This window comes from Solanum dulcamara, chromosome 6 (genome assembly GCF_947179165.1).
Source record: "Solanum dulcamara chromosome 6, daSolDulc1.2, whole genome shotgun sequence".
NCBI classification, from domain to species: domain Eukaryota; kingdom Viridiplantae; phylum Streptophyta; class Magnoliopsida; order Solanales; family Solanaceae; genus Solanum; species Solanum dulcamara.
This window is the reverse complement of record NC_077242.1, coordinates 43,901,804-43,909,413: the sequence shown is the minus strand read 5'-3', so window position 1 is coordinate 43,909,413 and position 7,610 is coordinate 43,901,804. Positions and strand designations below refer to the sequence as shown.

Here is a 7,610-nt window from a genome sequence, read left to right as displayed (position 1 = left end):
GGGTGTAACATCCTTCCCCTCTTTAGAACATTCGTCCCCGAATGTTAATTAGCCTCATATGGTCTTACGAGTGCTTCAGGATTTTTCTGTACTGGCTGCCGTTCGTAGGCCTTGTATCAACTCATATGGTCTATTTAAGAAGGTAAATTATCTGTAGGCATAGGGAACAGGTGATATTTCTTTTCCATTACTTCTTTCCAGTTCCTTTACCACACATCATATTGCACCCTTTTCACAAACATGTGTAGGAGCTTAAAGTAGCCCGAAAGATGGTTTAGCATCACCATACTAGTCTGTATGTAAACCTGTATCGTTTCTTACTTCCTTCCTCTACTTACCCTTGAGTTTCCTCATATTCCAGTATAGGAGAGATCTCTCGTCCTTTTCCTTGTTTTGCTACTTGTACACCACAATACTAGTAGTCAGTAACTTTGTTGCCAACATCTTACCTTCAGTCGAGTATAGCCTGGCTATTCCTTACAGTATGTTAAAGTTCTCATCATAATTCTCTTGTTGTATTCATCCCCTTTGTATGAACCTATTCTTTGATGTCATACTATTCAAGTCCTTACTATTAATTCTCTGCACTGTCTCTGGTATCATGGCTTTTATCCGTTTATTGCTGGCCTTTAGATCTTATTAACTCGTGCCAGTATGAGATCTCACTCGAAGCTACTCCCCCCCTTTAGGGTATACCCATGTCACTATCTGTTGTGTTCTACCTTACGCCCTTATTTCCAATTTTCCAATACGTATGATTCTTTTCCAACACATTTGGTATACTGCACCATATCTATGCCTTCCTTTGTATCTTCCATACCTTTGGTTGCCTAGGTACGACAACTTAACACAATTATGAGGTACTAATCCGGTCTAATTATTGGTACTCGAGTCATGTAGCAATTTATTCGAAGCCACTTTCCATTTATTTTGATCAACAACTAGCTAGGGCTTATAGTCGTTTCCAATTCTCAAATAGGCAGTACTTACCTTCCGACGCTCGGTGTCCCAAGATTTGTCATAGTCCTAGCCTTATCCCAGCGGGTACCACTTGTCCCTTCAATGAATTTACAATGCGCTAATTGCTTTGCAAAGCTACATCCCCTATCTCAAAGGGTTTTATCATCTTTCATGGTGGAGTTACGTATCCATAATACTTCTTTATATGAATAATGCCATGCACGGCCAACGTGTTTATATACATGCATATTATCTCATATCACAGCCACACAGGGCTTTCTAGGGAGTCACCCATCCCAATATTACTTTTGCCCAAGCACGCTTAACTTTGGAGTTCTGATGGGATCCGATACGTTAGTGCTGGTATGATCGCACCCTCCCGCGTGGGGCGCATATCTATCGAAGAAGACGATGACCCAGCAGCTGATCCAGTAGGCCAAGCTGCACCGCCCAAGTTACCCTTCTTAGTTAGTCTTATCCTTAATATATCGTTCTATCCAGAACTACCTGTCTTTTCTAAATCATTTTCCTTTTATTTTAAGGAAAATTTGGGCAGAGTTTCCTCTGTATTTCTTACTATCTCAACACCTGCACGCAGAAAATGCCAACAATGCCTCACAAGGGCAATACGCATAAAGATACATATATACGTATCGTATCACGTCATATCGCAGCCTCACAGGGCGCCCAATATCAACAATAGTATAAACTGATGGACTTACCTCATATGTCCAACTCGAACTGCACTTGTTTAGACTTTCCGTCTACTTTTCCTTTCAATCTTCAACTTTACATGTCAACCGTAATTCAATACCTTACCTATCACCTATCATTCGTGCCTTGCTTACCTGCGTAACTTCCAATATCGTCAGTAACCTTCTTCTATCGATGTTGTCCTTCTACTAAAATCATAAGTTAGTATGACGAATTTCATTCCCTATGACTCGGCTCTATCGCACGATCGTAGATATGAAAGAAAGGTAACATCCTAAATGTCCTGTAGCCTCTTGTCTATAGATGTGGTGCACAACACATCTATAAATAAGACTCTACTAGATACGATTTGTAGACACTCCAAAGACGAACTGCTCTAATACCACTTCTATCACGACCCAACTCCGTAGGCCGTGTCTGGTGCCCTATTTGGGCACCCATACGTACCCTTAGCCCCACTAAGTATGTTAGCAGAACAAATAAATTAGGAAATCAAAAGAGATCGCTAGAGAGAGCACGAAAATAGATGTAGCACACGAAGGCCGTTAAGGCCATCACTGAACACAGGCCTAAAACACATATACAAAACCCACAACACAAGTCAACAGACCTCTATAGAACGGTAGCATAATCATATGACGGGACAGGGCCCCCGTCGTACCCTTAACCAATAAGTACAAATGTACAACAAAAAAAAGTTAGTACCAAAATAGGGCTCCGGATAAAGGAGCACTACCAACCAACAGGATGGATGTCCTAGGCGAGCGGATCGGCAAACCGAGCGTCTGTACCTGCGGATATGTAACGCATCCCCTCCCGAAGAAAGGGGGTTAGTACGATATATGTACTGAGTATATAAAGCATGGACTGTAATAAATAAAACCATTACCAGAACAGAAGGTGAAAAAATGAGCAAAATATCCAGAATATCAAAATGTTTTTCAAAATCACATATAATGTATGCGAAAAAACATATGCTATATCCGGCCCCATTATGGGACTCGGTGAACAAATACAAACTGTGGTCGCCGCCCATTCACTGGCGCCAAAGCATATCATAACTCTAGAGTAGGGAATATCTCCGTAATAGATCATATCATATCAGATGGTCATATCAGATCATATCATATCATAGGTGTACATGACACATCATAACTCCACAAATCAAACCCATGTACAGGTCGTACATGCCCCCTCACATCGGGGCACGACGAATAATACAGAAAAGTATGCACGATAACAAAACCTGGCCCGGGCTCGGTGAAAGAAACATTGAGGCATCCACGAGTGGAGTAGTGAGAAACCAAATACAATTTAAATCATATTTGAGACTCGATGGAATAATCAAAATAAGCTATCATTCAAAATCCAGACAAGGATCATATCAAGTAACTTTTGAAAGTTACTATGGGTTATATCAAAATAGAACTTTTGGGAATAATATACACATATCAAGGCATAACAAAATATCTTTTAAAAGTCGAGAAGTTGGCCATTCTAGCCGCTTTACGAATAGGAACTTCTTTAAAATCATATGAAAGTTATATACTTGTTTCGTAAAATACATGATGAAAAGGAATATTAGCTTTATATACTTATGCCAAAGAAATGCTAAAAGAAAGTATAAGCCTTACATACGTATGCCAAAACATGCCAAAAGAAAGAAACATTAGCTTTACATACCTTGTCTTAATTATTCCTTATCCTGCTTGCCTCGCCGTCCTTTGAACCTACTCAACATGAAAGTAGTATGAATATCAACCCCTTTTACTTTCCAGCACCCTAGGTTACATCTTAGTATTAATGGAATCTATTTCCTTAGTCATTTCCCCGACTAGTTCTGTTATTCGCTATGGCGTCGACGAAAATTGGGCAGCACCTCCCCTATAATGTGCCCTATCCAAATTTCCAATTAGGTTCCTAAGACCAACATCCAACCAACAACAACAACCTGTAGCAATTCACACCAACAATATACAACATAAACTCCAAACGACTTATTTAAAAATACGGTAGCACAATAGGGCGTCTAGCCTTTATTTTATAACGCCTTTCATTATACACAACGAGGGGTCATGTGGATTAAACAAGAAACACCATAACCTATATTAGAATATATTTAGGCCCTTCAACAACACATCAAACCCCTGCAGCAGCACCTCACACGAACAACACTATCCTTCGACGACAATTTAACTATAGCGATTCCAATTTAGTTTATTTCGAACGTCAGGCATTTCTATGACATTCTTAAACTTCCAGCAGCATACAAGGGGTGTAATACACCATATAACAATACCATAAACTCCAATTTAAAATGAAAGGCCTTACCTTACGTTAAACTTGTCAAACTCGCCAAAACTATCCAAAATGTGAAATCTGGACAGCCCACTGTCTTATATTGTCGCTTAGTTTCGGAGGGGTAATTGAGGGAAACAGGATTTGTGGCCTCAATGAAAGTTATATACATGTGTATCAAGGTCGCAAAAAATTTTGAATTACACCTACAACAATTTTTACGAAAATATATGACCAAAATACTCACAGCTGTCCGTGTAGGATTTCCATAAACAAATCTGGCCAGCACCTCCCCCATACTTCATCACCCTTTTTCGCGAAGATAAAAGCAAAACTGGATTTTTGAGGTTAAATTAAAGTTTTATACCGATGAAACAACTTTCCAAAACATCTTGAATCACTCAAAAAGAAGCCTTACACAAGGAGTTATACTCGTATTACCAACTCAGTGTTTCTCCAAACGATGGCTACCTTTGCTTTCTTCTCCAGAAAGAGGGAGTCAGTACGACATATGTACTGATAATGTAAGCATGCAACATTAGAAAGAAGTTACAGTTAAAATAGGGATGCAAGGGGCAAGTATAAAGTTTAGCCATTCACGGTACCTACATATATAAAATAAAGACATACATACTATCATCACTGTCATTATGAGCACTTGTGTATTATTAGCATTGTGGGACGTATAGCCTAATCCATATATATAGCTAATACTCCCCAAGGAACGATGGCTCGATCCACATATCGTATGATAATGCTGAGAAATGATAACCCGACCCATATCTCATATATTAGTATCAAGGAACGACGACCCGATCTATATTCATACATATTAAATAATAGTTCCGAGGGACAATGACCCTATCCACATATCATATGATCATATACACATATATTGCTGCTAGCCTAAGACTCAGTGTAAGATGTATTACAGTATGTGTGAGCAAAGGAGCGCATAATTATATATAACTATATTACTATCCGAGGACAAACTGAGTAATCAAGCAAACCATCACTTGAAGATCAGGGTAGTAGTCATTTTAAGTACCCTCTAATGGTCAGTAAAAATCATATCGAGTGAAGTCTTAGGCATCAGAAGCATGTGTCAAGGTGATGCCATATAGTTTATGTAATTAGAGACTTTTACCCTTATAGGGACTTTTAACATTCATGAGTAGTACGAGTCATGAGTTATATACATATCTTAGGAATGGTATGAACTCTAAGCTCATATCATACATAACTTAACTTGAAGAAATGCCAAAAGAAAGGAAGAGATAAGTTTTACATACTTTTTATCGAGTAATCGTAACTACTCTTACCGCGTCACCTCCTGAACCTATTTAACACGAAGGTAATACTAACATTAATAACCTTCAACCTTTCAGCTTCTCAAACTATAACCAAGTATCCATAGGAATCATTTCCTTAGGCCTTTCTCACATAGTTTATTACTTGGTTAAGAAGTTAACGGAAATTAAGCAACATTTCCCCTATAACTTGTCCTAGCCCAACTTCCAACTTCATACTCAATTACTACAGCCAACCAATAATAACATTAAGCAGTAAACCACTTCAACATTACGCAGCACAAACTCCAAACAACTCGCTTAAAACTACGATACCAAAATAAGGTTTTCAATCATTTATTCATAAATTCTTTAACCACGTGGAATAGAAGGTTAGGTGGATGCAACCATCATTACTCACTCCTGTTTTGACCCACTTTCCAGTCTACAACACTCCATAAAACCATCTCCAAAGACAAGGCCACAATCACAACAACACTATACAACCTTAACAATTTTAATTCGGCTAGAACGACTTCAATTTAGTTTGTTTGTAACGCCAAGCATACTTAGACATTTTTACTACTTCAAAATTCATTTAAAACCTTTAATACACCCCATATCAACATGATTAAATACATCTTGAAAGGGAAGAAATTAGCTTGTTCAAAACTTGCAAAAACTAGCCTCGGAAGTTCCTTAATGCGACTGAAAATTAGCAGACTATTTGTTACCTTTCCTTGTTTCCCCAACCAATAATTTATATTATTAAACACTGCTATATCACCGTAGGATACCTTAAATAATTAATTTATTGAACAAAATCTGGACTTACCCTTTTGTTTTGTTCAACCCTTAGCTCCCTCTTCTCTTTCCCTTAGGTTTCTCTCAACACTCTCTTATTTTCTAGGTTAAAATATGAAGTTAAATGAAGATAAGTTTTCAAATGATATGTATATATTATTCCTTAGGAGGTTCCATGTTTCATAAAGGGCTGAGTACGACCGAGTCCTATAAAGGACCAGGTATGACCAAGCCCCATAAAGAGCCAGGTACGATCGAGTCCCATAAAGGGCCAGGTACAATAAATGATGGTATGATTATTTTGATAGTATGATTGTTTACCAAGTCCCTCACTAAAGGGTCGGATACAGTATATAGGCATGCATATGAAAATATAATGATGTATTTGTAACATATGAGATAATGTCGTATACGATAGTATGATGTCGTATACAATGATATGATAACACCGAGTTCACTAGAGGGCTGGGTACAGTGTATGAGAATGTATATGACTACATGTCCTAAGATGCAGGTACAATGAGTTGTTAAATGTTATATTTGTTTCCTGCATCCCCATTTTAGTTGTTATCTCAGTTATGATGCATTATGCTTTACATACTCAGTACATATATCGTACTAACCCCCCGTTCTCTAGGACCTGCATTTCATGCCCGTAGATATAGATGTTCATTTTGAAAATCCTTTAGCTTAGGATTTCCACTCAACTATATTGGAAAGGCTCCACTATTTTGGAGCCTAGCTCTTGGTGCTTGTCATTTAATATCAGCATTTGTTTATTCGGGGGTACGACGGGGGCCCTGTCCCACTATTTTTTACCATTCATAACTCTTAGAGGTTTGTAGACATGTGTATGTGGGTTTTTTATAAGTTTGTTTCAGCTATGCCTGTATGTCGCATTGTAAATATTTTTATGTTACATCAGCCTTGTTTGCTTGCATTCCCTTTTATGATATGGTAAGAATGAAAAAGGCTACATGTACCTGAAAAAGTTTTGACCCATTGGGGTTTTTGTGTATAGTATCATATCATACATATTTCAACTTGACTATAGTTGATAGATACATATACGGGGGTCTAGGTTGGACCATAGTCGTAGCCTATGGGTTGGGTCATGAATAAATAGGCTAAAGTGATAACGAAGCAAGCTTAGTTATGGTTGATATATAACAGGTAGGTAAATCCTATCCCTTATTTATTTTGGCATGTCTTAGATATAAGTGATATATGATATGAGCATTGGGGTAAATCCATTCAGTAGTTTCGAGTATAATTAAGGATTCTTATTCACTTCTTGACGTTAAAACTCTTAAAGTAGTTGAGCTACTTCCCTCGAGCCTTCTATATGTTGAGTAGTAATTGGATGTATAAGCTCCTATTCCTAAAGACTCTACAATGACGAATATATCTAAGATTCCATAAGTTGTTTTTCATTATCTTGATACATATCTATGATTTCTAAGGCTCGATTTGATATGGTCCATAGTGACATTCAAAGGGTACTTAATATGATTATCGCCTTTAATACTCAAGTGTGATTTTATT

The 7,610-nt window shown here is 37.8% G+C and overlaps 1 pseudogene; it reads right to left on the bottom strand.

The window, feature by feature from the left end:
- Positions 1-1,219: 1,219 nt before the first annotated feature.
- LOC129893603 (5S ribosomal RNA) lies at positions 1,220-1,337 on the bottom strand (annotated as a pseudogene).
- Between the last annotated feature and the right edge of the window lie 6,273 nt (positions 1,338-7,610).